The sequence below is a fragment of the Saccopteryx bilineata genome, chromosome 1, assembly GCF_036850765.1.
Source record: "Saccopteryx bilineata isolate mSacBil1 chromosome 1, mSacBil1_pri_phased_curated, whole genome shotgun sequence".
Lineage (NCBI taxonomy): Eukaryota > Metazoa > Chordata > Mammalia > Chiroptera > Emballonuridae > Saccopteryx > Saccopteryx bilineata.
In genome coordinates this window covers 9,635,957-9,650,902 of record NC_089490.1, presented here as the reverse complement: position 1 = coordinate 9,650,902, position 14,946 = coordinate 9,635,957, and the positions used below count along the sequence as shown (strand labels likewise).

The window sequence follows — 14,946 nt, the reverse complement described above, 5'->3', positions numbered from 1 at the left end:
CAAAATTTCAATGTCCGTTTATAAAGAAATGGAACAAAAAATCATCAAGTTTATATGGAACTATAACATTCCCTGAAAATAGGACCTGAAGATAGCAGTGGAGTAGGCAGATGCACAGACTCTCAGGTCACAGCACCGAACTGGACTACAAATTAATTTAGGAACAATCAGTGTGAAAAACCAACTCTGGACTACAAGAATAGCTCTCAAAAACCAAGGAGAAAAGAAGAAGCCACAACAAATCTGGTAGGGAGCACCTAAATCTTCCCTGCTTAGAGGAACAGAGGAGGGGTGAGGGTGACAGCCCAACTGGGCTCTCACTCCAAGGAAAAGAGCAGAAAATATTGCTCACAGTCATTTGCCTGCCGAACAGGGAACGAGGTGTGTTGAAAGGGCTGGCTTGTCTTCCAAAAAGAAAGGGGAGAGAGAGACAGACAGTGAGGTGCAGTGGAATGCAGAGGATGACCTGAGAAGCTGACTCATCCAGTGCTGGAGGCGGTCATAGCTGGGGGAGGGGCTGATTCTTCTACAGAACAAAAGACTAAAGTGCTTCTGGGTCACAGATCTCCAGACATCTCTCCAGCTCCAATCAGCACAACAGGACAAAGCTGAAAACAAGAAGTGGGGAGGAGGGGCAGTAACTCAGGTCTCCATGGAGATCTGAGATACACCTACCCCTACTGAAGCTGAGAAAACATGCTGCCCCCAGAGAGAGAAACTGGCAGAAGAGGCCTTCAGATTCTCAGGTCACACCCAATGCATTTCTGGACACAGTTTCAAATAAGCCCCCTGATGAGATCAGTAAATAAGACTATTACCTATTAAGAAAACAAACAAATTAAGACTTCAAAGTGGCCCAAATCCAAAAGTGGATTACAAATAATAGCTGATGCCAACCCAAGAAGACCTAGAAATAACAAAATTAAAAACTGGATACAGACAACGCCAAGCCTAGACTCAACCAGGTCTATAAACAAAATACCCAAACACACAGACATAATGAGAAGACAAAGAAATGCAATCCAAATGAAACCACAAGAGAAACCTCCAGGAAATGAACTGAGTGACATGGCAATAACCAATCTTCTGGATGATGCATTCAAAATAATGATTGTAAGGATGCTTAGGAATCTTAGAACAATAATGGATGGTCATTAAAAAAACATAAATAAAGAAATAGCAAGTATAAAAAAGGATATTGAAATATTAAAAAAGAATCAGTCGGAGATGACAAATACAATATCAGAAATAAAGAACACAATGGAAAGAATTAAAAACAGGATAAATAAAGCTGAGGATCGAATCAGCAAGTTGGAGGACAACTTGAATGAAGGCATGAAAGCAGAGAAGAAAGAAGAAAAGAGTCTCAAAAAGTCTCAGGAAATTCTTAGAGAGCTCTGTGACAACATGAAGAGAAATAACATCCTCATCATAGGGGATCCTGAAGAAGAAGAGAAAGAACAAGGAATAGAGACTTTGTTCAATCATATTATAGCTGAAAACTGCCCTAAATTAATGCAAGAGAAACTCTCACAAGTTCAAGAAGCACAAAGACCTCCATTAAGGAAAAACCCAAAGAAACCTACAGCAAGACATAACGTAATTAAAATATCAAAGCTAAGTGATAAAGAGAAAATATAAAAGCTGCAAGAGAAAAAAGGCTATCACCTACAAAGGAGCTCCCATAAGGATGACATCAGACTTCTCAACAGAAACACTTGAGGCCAGAAGGGAATGGCAAGAAATATTCAAAGTAATGCACAAGAACCTACAACCAAGACTACTTTATCCAGCAAGGCTATCATTTAAAACTGAAGGAGAAATAAAAGGTTTCCCAAACCAAAAACAAAAAAAAACCAAAAACCAAAAACCAAAAACAAACAAACAAACAAAAAACAATCAAGAAATTTATTACAACCAAACTAATACTACAGGACTTGTTAAGGGGCCTGTTGAAAACAGATTAAAGTGGGAAAAGAATATAGCAAAAGAAGACTACAGCTTTAAGAATAAAATGGCAATAAACAACTACATATCAATAATAACCTTAAATGTAAATGGATTAAATGATCCAATCAAAAGACATAGGGTAGCTGCATGGATAAAAAAACAATACCTGTACATATGCTGTGTACAAGAGACAAACCTTAAAACAAAAGATGCACATAGACTGAAGGTAAAAGGAGGAAAAAAAACATTTCATGCAAATGGAAATGAAAAAAAAAAGCTGGGGCAACAATACTTATATCAGACAAAATGGATTTTAAACAAAGGATATAGTAAGAGATAAAGAAGGACACTACATAATGATAAAGGGAGCAATCCAACAGGAAGATATAAGTATTATAAATATCTACACACCTAATATAGGAGCACCTAAATATATAAAGCAGACTTTAATGGTTATAAAGGGCAAGATCAATAGCAATACTATAATACTAAGGGATTTCAATACCCCAACTAACATCACTAGATAGATCCTCAAGAAAGAAAATTAACAAAGAAACAGAAGACTTAAAGAACACACTAGGTCAACTTGATTTAATATATATACATATATCTTCAGAACCTTTCACCCTAAAGCAGCAGAATATACATTCTTTTCAAGTGCTTATGGTACATTCTTTAGGATAGACCACATGTTAGGGCATAAAAGTGATATCAACAAATTTAAGAAGATTGAAACATTATCAAGCTCTTTCTCTGATCACAATGGCATGAAACTAGAAATGAACCATAACAGAAAAGCTCAAAAATTCTCAAACACCGGGAAACAAAATAGCATGTTGTTAAATAATGAATGGGTTATCAATCAGATCAAAGAATAAATTAAAAATTCCTAGAAATGAATGATAATGAGCATACATCAACTCAAAATTTATGGGACACAGCAAAAGCAGTACTGAGAGGGAAGTTCATAGCACTAGAGGCACACTTTAAGAAATTAGAAAAAGCTCAAATAAACAACCCTGAATCTAAAAGAACAGGAAGTAAAGCCTGAATGTAGTAAAAGAAAGGAAATAATGAAGATCAGAGCAGAAATAAGTGACATAGAGGCTAAAGAAACAATACAGAGGATAAATGAAACTAGGAGCTGGTTCTTTGAAAAGGTAAACAAGATCAATGAACCTTGAACTAGACTCACCAAGAAAAAAAGAGAGAGGACTCAAATAAAATTAGAAATGAGAGTGGAGAAATAACAACTGACACAAGAGAAATACAAAATACAGTAAGAAAATACTATAAAGAACTGTATGCCAAAAAACCAGAAAACCTAGATAAAATGGACAAATTCCTTGAAACATATAATCTTCCAAAAATCAATCTGGAAGAATTAGAAAACCTAAACAGACTGATTCTACCAAATGAGATTGAAACAGTTATCAAAAAACTTCCAACAAAGAAAAGTCCTGAGCCTGATGGCTTCACAAGTGAATTCTACTAAATATTCAAAGAAAAACTAAGTCCTATCCTTCTCATGCTATTTCAAAAAATTCAGGAGGAAAGAAGACTTCCAAGCTCCTTTTATGAGGCGAGCATAATTCTGATTCCAAAACCAGGGAAAACCAACACAAAGAAATAAAATTATAGGCCAGTATCCCTGATGAATATAGATGCTACAATCCTCAAAAAATATTAGCAAACTAGATCCAACATTATATGGAAAAAATCATACACCATGATCAAGTGGGATTTATTCTGGGGTGGCAAGGCTGGTACAATAGTTGCAAACCAATCAATGGGATTCATCATATAAAAAAAAGGAAGAAGAAAAACCACATGACAATTTCAATAAATGCAGAAAAAGCATTTGATAAAATCCAGCATCCATTCATGAATCAAAATTCTCAGCTAAGTGGACATACAGGGAACATACCTCAAGATGATAAAAGCATCTATGACAAACCCACAGCCATCATCATACTAAATGGGCAAAAATTTAAAGCAATGCCCTTTAAGATCAGGAACAAGGCAGGGGTGCGCCTTTCCCCACTCTTATTCAACATAGTCCTGGAAGTCCTAGCCACAGCAATCAGACAAGAAGAAGAAATAAAAGGCATTCAAGTTGGAAAAGAAGAAGTAAAACTATCATTATGGGCAGATGATATGATATTGTATACAGAAAACCCTAAAGTCTCAGTCAAAAAACTACTGGACCTGATAAATGAATTCAGCAAAGTTGCAGGATATAAAATTAATACTCAGAAATCAGAGGCATTTTTATACACCAACACTGAACAGTCAGAAAGAGAAATTAAGGAAACAATTCCCTTCACTATTACAACCAAATAAATAAAGTACCTAGGAGTAAATTTAACCAAGGAGACTAAAGACTTATACTCAGAAAATTATAAAACATTGATAAAAGAAATCAAGGAAGACACAAACAAGTGGAAGCATATACCATGCTCATGGTTAGGAAGAATAAACATCATTAAAATATCTTTATTACCCAAAGCAATTTATAAATTCAATGCAATACTAATTAAAATACCAATGACATACTTTAAAGATATAGATCAGATATTCCAAAAATTTATATGGAACCAAAAGAGAACACGAATAGCCTCAGCAATCTTAAAAAAGAAGAATAAAGTGGGAAGTATCACACTTCCTGACATCAAGTTATACTACAAGGCCATTGTACTCAAAACAGCCTGGTATTGGCATAAGAACAGTCATATAGATCAATGGAACAGAACAGAGAACCCAGAAATAAACCCACAGCTCTATGGACAACTGCTATTTGACAAAGGAGGTAAAGGCATACAATAGAGTAAAGACAGTCTCTTTAATAAATGGTATTGGGAAAATTGGACAACTACCTGCAAAAAAATGAATCTAGACCACCAACTTATACCATTCACAAAAATAAACTCAAACTGGATAAAAGACTTAAATGTAAGCAGTGAAACCATAAGCATCTTAGAAGAAAACATAGGCAGTATGCTCACCGACATCTCTCGCAGCAATTTATTTGCTGATTTATCTCCACGGGCAATATAAAAGACAAGATAAACAAATGGGGCTATATCAAACCAAAAAGCTTTTGCACAGGTAAAGACAATAAGAACAGGATAAAAAGACAAACTACACAATGGGAGAACATATTCGACAATACGTCTAATAAGGGGTTAATAACCAAAATTTATAAAGAACTTGTAACTCTCAACACCAGGAAGACAAACAATCCAATCATAAAATGGGCTAAGAAATGAATAGACACTTTTCCAAAGAGGACATACAGATGGCCAATAATCATATGAAAAAATGTTCAAAATCACTAATCATTAGTGAAATGCAAATTAAAACCACAATTTGATATCACCTCACACCAGTCAAAATGGCGCTCATCAACAAAATAACACAGAATAAGTGCTAGCGAGGTTGTGGAGAAAAGGGAACCCTCCTACACTGCTGGTGGGAATGCAGACTGCTACAGCCACTGTGGAAAACAGTATGGAGATTCCTCAGATACTAAAAATCGAACTGCTTTTTGACCCAGCTATCCCACTTTTAGGAATATACCCTAAGAACATGATAGAACTGTTCCAAAAGTAGAAATGCACCCCCATTTTTATGGCAGCATTGTTCACAATAGCGAAAATCTGGAAACAGTCCAAGTGTCCATCAGTGGACAAGTGGATTAAAAAGCTTTTATATATATACATTATATATATATATATATATATATATATACATACACACACACACACACACACACACACATACTATGGAATACTACTCAGCCATAAGAAATGATGACATCGGATCATTTACAATAACATGGATGGACCTTAATATCATTATTCGGAGTGAAATAATAAATCAGAGAAAACTAAGACTATATGAATCCATACATAGATTAGACATAAAAATGAAACTCAGAGACATGGACAAGAATGTGATGGTAATGGGGGGGCAGGGGCTAGGAAGGAGAGAGAGGAGGTGGGGGGAGGGAAGGGGCACAAAGAAAACCAGATAGAAGGTGACAGAGACAATTTGACTTTGGCTGAGGGTTATACAACATAATCAAATGTCAAAATAATGTCAAGATTTTTTCTCTGAACACATGACCCTGATTTATCAATGTCACTGCATTAAAATTAATTATAAAAATAAAAAAAAATAAAAAAAACCAAAGTCAAAGAAATTCTAATGAAAAAGAATTAAGCTGGGGGCATTATAATACGTGACTTCCAATTATATTATAGAGTCATGACAATTCAAACAGCATGGTATTGGCAGAAAAATAGACACTCAGACCAATGGAACCAATAGAGAGACCAGAAATAAAATCACTTATATATGGTCAAATCACCTTTGATAAAGGAGCCCAAAATACACAATGGAGAAAAGAAAACCTCTTCAATAAATGGTGCTGGGAAAACTGAAAAGCCACGTGGAAAAGAATGAAACTCGACTATGGTTTGTCTCCTTGTACCAAAATTAATTCTAAATGGATCAAAGACCTAAAAATAAAACCTGAAACAATAAAATACATAGAAGAAAATATAGGTACTAAACTCATGGACCTTGGCCATAGAGAACATTTTATGAATTGACTCCAAAGGCAAGGGAAGTGAAGGCAAAGATAAATGAATGGGACTACAGCAGACTAAGAAGTTTTTGCACAGCAAGGAAAACTGACAACAAAACAAATAGTCAACTATTTTCAACAACAGCTCAGATAAGGGACTAATATCCAAAATGTACAAAACACTCACAAAACTCAACAACAGACAAACAATCCAATAAAATAGTGGGAAGAGGACATGAACAGATACTTCTCCCAGGAAGAAATGCAAATGGCCAACAGATATATGAGAAGATGCTCATCTTCACTAAGTTTTAGAGAAATGCAAATCAAAACTACAATGAGATACCACCTTACACCTGTTAGATTGGCTGGTATCAACAAGACAGGTAATAACTAGTGTTGGAGAGGCTGTGGAGAAAATGGAACCCTCATTCACTGTTGGTAGAAATGTAAAGTAGTACAACCATTATGGAAGAAAGTATGGTGCTTCCTCAAAAAATTAAGAATAGAACTACCATATCAATCAGCAATCCCTCTACTGGGTATATACCCCCCAAATTCAAAAACATTATTAAGTAAAAACACATGAATCCCCACGTTAATCGCAGCATTGTTCATCGTGGTCAAGATATGGAAACAACCAAAAAGCCCTTCAATAGATGATTGGATAAGGAAGAAGTGGTACATATATACTATGGAATACTACTCAGCCATAAGAAATGATGACATAGGATCATTTATGACAACATGGATGGACCTTGATAACATTATTCTGAGTGAAATAAGTAAATCAGAAAAACTAGGAACTATATGATTCCATACATAGGTGGGACACAAAATTAAGACTCATGGACATGGATAAGACTGTAATGGTTACCAGGGGGAGTGGAAGGGAAGAGAAGGAGGAGGGGAAGGGAGTGGCGTAAAGAAAAACAAATAAACGGCGATGGAGGAAAATTTGACTTGGGTGATGGGTATACAACATAATCAAATGTCAAAATGATTTGGAGATGTTTTCTCTGAATCTATGTATTCTAATTGATCAGTGTCACTCTGTTAAAATTAATTTCTAAAAAGAAAAATAATATGTCTTGAAAATCTATTCCTCTGAAATCATCATTACATTTTTCAAAATAACATGTTACATGTGGGGATATAAATGTTAAATAACTTTTGGGGTGCAGTACTAAGTAGTGGTGTAGACTTCTCTTGGAATAGTACCTGACCTCTTAGAGATACGAGATTGAATTGAATGAAGAACATATGAATAAAAATCCCAAAGGAAGAGCGTTTTGATAAATTAATATTAAATTAATACAAATGAAAGAATGATTAATATGGTTGGAAAGAGAAAATAACCAGGTACAGTTATGTAAAATTATTTATATAGTTTGTATCACATGAGAATATGATTCAGGGAAGTAGAATAGGAAGCCTGAAGATTATACTTGACTGTGGTCTGTTTAGTATGTTTAAAAGTTCTATAGAAGAAAGAGCTTAAATCAGATAATTTGATGTCTGATCTCTTCCCTTAAGAATATGAATATTGGACTTAGCCAGTTGGCTCAGTGGTAAAGTGTAGGTCCAGTGTGTGGATGTCCCGGGTTTGGTTCATGGTTAGGGCACACAGGAGAAGTGCTCATCAGCTTCATCATACCTCTCCCTCTCTCTATCTCTCTTCACCTCCCACAGCCATGGCTTGATTAGAGTGAGTTGGCCCTGGGACCTGAGAATGGCTCCATGGCCTCCACCTCCCATGCCAAGAACACCTCAGTTGTTGAACAATAGAGCAATGTCCCAGATGGGCAGAGTATCACTCCTTGTGGTCTTGCCAGGTGGATATGTGTTAGGGTACATGTGGATGTCTGTCTCTCTGCCTCCCCTCCTTTCACTAAAAAAAAAAAAAAAAAAAAAAAAGAAAGGAGAAAGAATTAGAAAATTATCATGTGCACAGTGGGAGCTCCAATCTGGAGATCATGCTGGAGAACCCAAGTGAAAGGAAGTTTTCTAGAAGATCTTTTGAACGGAAACAAACACATTTTTCTTAGCCCAATTCTCTTTATGTCATCAACATTTAAGTGAAATTATAGGACTCATCTGGAAGAAATAAGAAACCTAAGAATATATAGTAAATGAAGGAAGGGCAATGAGAAAGGTAGAGGTAGAGGATGAGAAGTAAGATGAACATGGGAGAATTCTATGAGGCAGAAATAAAAATGGATAGTAATATTTAAAATTCATGAACAAAAAGCCAAGATAGGATGTGTAATAAGTTAAACAACAGAGAACAGTCAAGAAAAGAAGTATTATTTTTTTGTTTTTGTATTTTCCTGAAGTGAGAAGTGGGGAGGCAGTCAGACAGACTCCCCCATGCGCCCAACCGAGATCCACCTGGCATGCCCACCAGGGGGCGATGCTCTGTCCATCTGGGGTGTTGCTCCATTGGAACTGGAGGCAGAGGCCATGGAGCTATCCTAAGCACCCAGGCCAACTTTGCTCTCATGGAGCCTCAGCTTTGGGAGGGGAAGAGGGAGACAGAGAGGAAGGAGAGGGGGAGGGGTGGAGAAGCAGATGGTGCTTCTCCTGTGTGCCCTGGCTGGGAATAGAACCGGGTACTTCCACACACCAGGCCAACGCTTTACCACTGAGTAAAGTGGCCAAGGAGGTAAAAAAATATTTTCTATGAAATATATTACTAAAGGAGTGTCAGTCTGAGAAAAGTTACCATTATTTTCTTAAGTTCTTTTGAAAGAAAATAGAAATCTTTTGAAAATATAATAGAAATAAACACTGAAAATTAAGATCAGTTGAAAATGACCAATTCAAAATCAATTAGTATGATGAAGATAATGAGAAAGAATAATAAGGAAACTAAGCAAAACAGAAAAATAGTTAAGAGATCATTCTTTTTTATTTTGAGAAAAAAGAAAAAAATAATTGACATATTTTCAAGTGACTAGGTAAAAGGAAGATGTTGCAAAAGTGTCAGAGACCACCTAGAACGTTATATCAAATGTATTTATTTATGAAAGGTCAGGTTCACGACGGTGACAGGGGAGTGACAGTAAACGCCCCATCCGTTCACACTGTTTCTGTTGGCTAGTCCCATGGAACCGGCTCTGTACACTGAAGAGATCTATACCAGGTGGGATGTTCAAGAGTATAACTGAATATCAGTAAATGAAGCTGAATTTATTAGTCCAGGCTGAGTATAGTTGGAATTGTCATTAGAAACGGAGGATATTGAATCTTGAATTTCTACATTATATTTTCTTTTGTGTGTGGAAACCAGCAGGAGACCAGGTGAGGGCAGGATGGCTCCCATTTCTGAAAGCAGTAAACTGAAGGGAGGTCGTGCTGGGTGAACGGGAATGCACATTTATTCCAAGAAGTATTATCCTGGGCAGTGAGAGGGGCAGGAAGTCATGACCCTAACGCCAGATTCCCACCACTGGTCTGGTCCCAGCATCTCTTCAGCTGCTCTGTCCACAAGTGATCATTCCTGTGCCAGTGTCCCCAGTGGGTGAGGGAACACTCTCCATTGTGGGTGTGTCACTGTAGGCTAATCTTGCATCTTTGTCACAACCATAAAAAGGACCTTTCACATTTGACTTGTTTACAGTTCATACAGATTAGTTCTAATTCTGCCTAATTAATCAACTCAGTTAAACAGCTCATCAAAATTGATAGACTGTTATGTATTTAAAATTAAAATAATCCGCACATATTACAAAGGCTTCTTTTCCACAAACTAAGTATCTTTCATTTATTTAAACAATTTTCCTGAATTGGAGTTTGGTACCTTGGCAAATTCTGACGACTATCACTTCGTGTGCTCACCAATGCTGATTCCCAGGGTTAACACGGGTTTGCTGTGAACACTGAGTGATGGGATGTTTGAAGGAGATTATGAGAGCCCTTCTGTGGAAACTACTTTCTTTACAGACACACTGGAAAACTCGGTGAGAAAGTCTTCTTGATTCTATTCAGACGTTCAGTGCCCGAAATATCTAGCCCATCACTTCACTCACGTTTAAACTCACCATTTTCTTTGGGCTCCTTAAGAGTCTCGATTATTTGAAGGTGTCTGTTCCATGATTAGAAGTGCAGCTGAAGTGTTCTTTGGTGAAATAGTAGTTATAATGCAAAAATGGAAACACAAAGACTTTTTTGTTGATTCCTCTGTAGATTAAAACAGTTTTTCTTTCATTTTCTTCCTGCAAGCAAACAGAATCAAGACTCAGATCAGTTTCCTCAGGAGAAGTGACCTCCATCACTTTCTAGGATGCAGGGGAGACTGGCGTCTGGGCGTGGCCCACGGTGGGGAACTGAGGACAGGTTTAGGATGGGCGAAGCCTCTCTCCGGGGTCAGGGATGGGCTTTGACCAAGGTCACCTCCCCTGGCAGCAGCTCCCTGGGAAGTAGAGGATGCCCTGTCTGTCACAGGCCTGCTCTCATCCCCAAGTTCCTTCCTGAGGGCAGTGTGAGAAGCTGAAAAGTGTAAGGAAGATTCTGGATCTTTAGATGGTTTGCCTGAGTGAATTCCTGATGGGAATTGAGTGAGTGATTGCATTCCAGAAGGGGGCGCAGGGGAAAGAGAGTGAGAGTGTTCTTACCCGACAGAAAGTGAAACCACTGATGGGGAGAGAACTGAGGGGACCCGGGATGATACAGGACAGAGAGGGGACCCAGAACCTATAGCGATCCAGCCAGACACGATTTCAGAACCAGAGAGACTAAGATTATAGTCTAGTGTTTAAGACAGAGAGGATTAGAGCTTTTCTAGAAGAATCCTTAAGGTTTTCTAAAGGGAGAAAGAAGTTAGAACACTATAGTCAAATTATGGAGGTCAAATATGCTAAATTTAGACCCTTTTCTGTTAATTTTTCATTGTTTCTGTTGACATCTTAGGTTCTGCACACACACACACACACACACACACACACTGCTTTTCCTCACTATAATAAAACTTTCTGTTTAGATTTACCTGGCTGAGTCATCAACAGAAATGTATCAGTTTCTGAGGGTCATAGGACACCTTTCTCCTGTAAAGCCTCTTCTGAAACACAAAGCTCACTGCCTAGAAGCTTCGCTCAGAGGCCCGGAGGTCTCCTCCCTGCGCGGCCCCAGCAGGGATGTGAGAGGAGCTCCCGGATGTGGAGAGCAGCTGGGGACTGCAGACTGCACTTTGTTCCCTCATTCCTGTGACGGTGATAGAGACCTCACCTGGCCATAAAGCCACGTGTATGATCTAGATATTAGTGCTGTGCTCATGTGAACACACACACACACACACACACACCCCTAAGAATGGCTGACTCTCCACCTGCTTTTGTTTCTTTTAATACTATTGTCTACAGTAGGGATTTACAGGAAACATTCTCAGATGTATGTGTTTATCTTGTTCAGAGTAAGGACTGTGTGTATAAACTACCTCTGCCATGTTCTGCAATCTAGACTTGTTCATCGTACAGTTTATGGAGAATGCACCCAGGATGCTGAGGGGAGCTGTTTCCTCTGACAGCTCAGCCCCACAGGTGCTCAGAGTGTCTGTGCACAGAGCTGGTGCAGATGCTCACAGTCTCAAGAGGCTGCTCTCAGGACACTGGGCACTCGATGCCCACAGCACGGAGTTAGAATTCTCTCAGTGGCTCTGGGCCAGAGATCAGAGCCACCACCTTTCATTGGTTGTTATGTGACTTTTACTCAGTTTAACCTCTTAGCACATACACTAAACCCTATGGATCATAACCTGAATTTACTAAGAATTTTTTTTTTTTTTGTATTTTTCTGAAGCTGGAAACGGGGAGAGACAGTCAGACAGACTCCCGCATGCACCCGACTGGGATCTACCCGGCATGCCCTCAAGGGGGTGACGTTCTGCCCAACAGGGGGCGATGCTCTGTCCCTCCGGGGCGTCGCTATGTCGTGACCAGAGCCACTCTAGCGCCTGGGGCACAGGCCAAGGAGCCATCCCCAGCGCCCGGGCCATCTTTTGCTCCAATGGAGCCTCGCTGTGGGAGGGGAAGAGAGAGACAGAGAGGAAGGAGAAGGGGAGGGGTGGAGAAGCAGATGGGTGCCTCTCCTGTGTGCCCTAGCCGGGAATCGAACCCAGGACTCCCGCACACCAGGCCGATGCTCCACCACTGAGCCAACCGGCCAGGGTACACTGTGCTCTTTTAAATCCTATTTACCACAATAGAATTAAATCACATATCAAATCACAGGGTTGGGGTCATGATTTGTTAATCCCCTAATACCATGCTTCTTGTAAATGTGAAGTTTACACTGTTCACACCGTGTGAAATGGTAAAAACATAGTCAATGCATTTAGAACAAATTAGCAGATGAATGAAATGATATTCATCTTTCTTTGTACGTATTGTGTTTATCTCTCTACTTTCATGTACATTTTCAAAGTAATGCTCATAGAAGAATCCATACATCTTCTTTTCCTAAAGTTTGCTAATTTTTCTGTCTCCATTTTCTCTCTGTGAATGATCTGCTGAGAATAATAAGGAGCCTATCTCTCTGTCATTCTCTCTCTCTTCACTCCCTCCTTGGTATATCGTTGATCTTTGAACACACAGTTTCAGATAATGTGAGAAGGTCACGCAGATGTTTTTATTGCCTGGAAAAGAGTGATCACAGCAATAAATTCCACAACCAACCTCTTAGTAAAGATATCGGTGTACATTGGTTAACCTTTGTTACATGGTCCACGGGGCTGAGAAGTCAGAGATATCGTTTTTATTGCTGGGAAAGTATTTTGATTTAGACATTTTTAATGTGTTTTAGTGTTGAGAAATGAGAAAAATTTTAAGTTTTATTAAATTAAAGATAAGATATTGGGATATTTCAGAGCTAAAATCATGGCAAAGATGGCAAACAAGCACAGTTAGAGAGAAGGAGAGTTGAGAAGAATCTGACAAGTGACCAGGCAGGTCAGAGGGACTTTCAGAAAGACTGAAGAGGGAGTGTCTGGGGAGAGCAGACAGAATGCTGGGAGGTCATTTCTGCAGGGAGATTTGTAAGGCTGGTGATGGACTTTGTTAATAACTAGTTGATAAGGGGTGACTCTGGGCTCAGTGTGAGGTTGTGATAATTAGACACAAACATCAAGGGACACGGCAGCATGTGGGCTCCCTTCTCAAAAAGTCCCAGTGGTGAGAAACCCAGATCACTGATTTACTGAGAGGCAACAAGCAGCTGGGACCATTTCTGTGATTTTCCTGCACAGATAACACAGCTTCTCACACTCTTTCATCCTCCTCGACACTCAGACTCGTCCTCCTTCTCTGGAGCCCACAGTTCCCTCTCCCTCTGCTCTCGGGGTGTCCCGCCCTGCTTTTCAGGGCTTGTCCTCAGGAATTATTCACTCTCCACCAGATCAGTCCTTATGCAGATTAACTTAGTCAACTCACAGCTGTAGCCGATCCTCTTATCCATGGATTTGACAGTGGTCTTCTGCTGTGAGGTCTTCTCCTCCCTGCCGTCTCTCCTGCTGTCCTCAGGACTGGGCGCCCACCTCACTCTGTTCCTCCTCAGCACAGTCACCTCAGGTGACACATTTTCTCCTGCACCTTCCACCCTCACTCTCTGCTCTCCTCTCTACATGAATATATGTTTTGCTATCTCCCAATTAAAAACTGATGAGCAAATGTGGAGATGAGGGGGATTGGAGATGGTTTGTGTCACCTCATCTAGTTCATCAGTCAGTATCACTGTCTCAGCCTTTTGACTTTTTAAAAAAGATATACAATTCTTTTTTAAATATCTTTATTTTTCAAGTTGTTGGATGAATAGTGTTATCCTGATGTCACCCACCACATTCAACTTAGAAAAGAATTCAACAGGACCATTTATGTTGTTCCATAAGGTAGACTTCCTTCTTCTTCTTTTTTCACAGTTGTGTAGTAGTCCCCTGTGTAAATGCCCCTCAGCTCTTTTATCTGCTCATTGACTGAAATGTGCTTGGGCTGCTTCCATAGCTTGACTATTGTAAATCATGCTGCAGTAAACATAGGGTTGTCGATATATTTTGAGTTAGTGTTTCAGGTAATTTTGATATATTCCCAGCAGTGTAATTACTGGGTGATGAATGTATTGGACAGTAATATGCAAGTGATATAAGCCAGTCAGAGAAAGATTAGTACCATAGATTTCACTTGTATGTGGAAACTAATGAACAAAGTAAACTAACAAACAGAATATAAGCAGACTCACAGGTACAGAGGGCAGGCAGACAGGTGTCAGAGTGGAGGTGGGTGAGTGGAGGACTGAGTGAAAAAGCTGAAGGAATTAAGCAAAAAGAAATAAATTTCTACAAAACTCATAGACGGAGAGCAAACATGGTGATTGTCAGAGGAGCATCTGGGAGATGTCAGGGTTAGATCAGCTCATGA

General features: G+C 39.0%; 1 protein-coding gene and 1 long non-coding RNA gene across 2 annotated transcripts in view; both read right to left on the bottom strand.

Annotated features, from left to right (window-relative positions):
- The window catches only part of LOC136324695 (uncharacterized), an 87,298-nt gene extending 75,577 nt beyond the window's left edge, over positions 1 to 11,721 (bottom strand). The window contains exons 1-2 of the long non-coding RNA XR_010729130.1: positions 11,529 to 11,721; positions 10,585 to 10,758 (exon numbers count right to left, since the gene is read on the bottom strand). This is a non-coding gene — a long non-coding RNA (uncharacterized lncRNA). The remainder of the gene's footprint in view (positions 1 to 10,584; positions 10,759 to 11,528) is intronic.
- The window catches only part of LOC136319150 (uncharacterized), a 348,276-nt gene that overhangs the window by 227,167 nt on the left and 106,163 nt on the right, over positions 1 to 14,946 (bottom strand). The gene's annotated exons all lie outside the window — the stretch shown is intronic.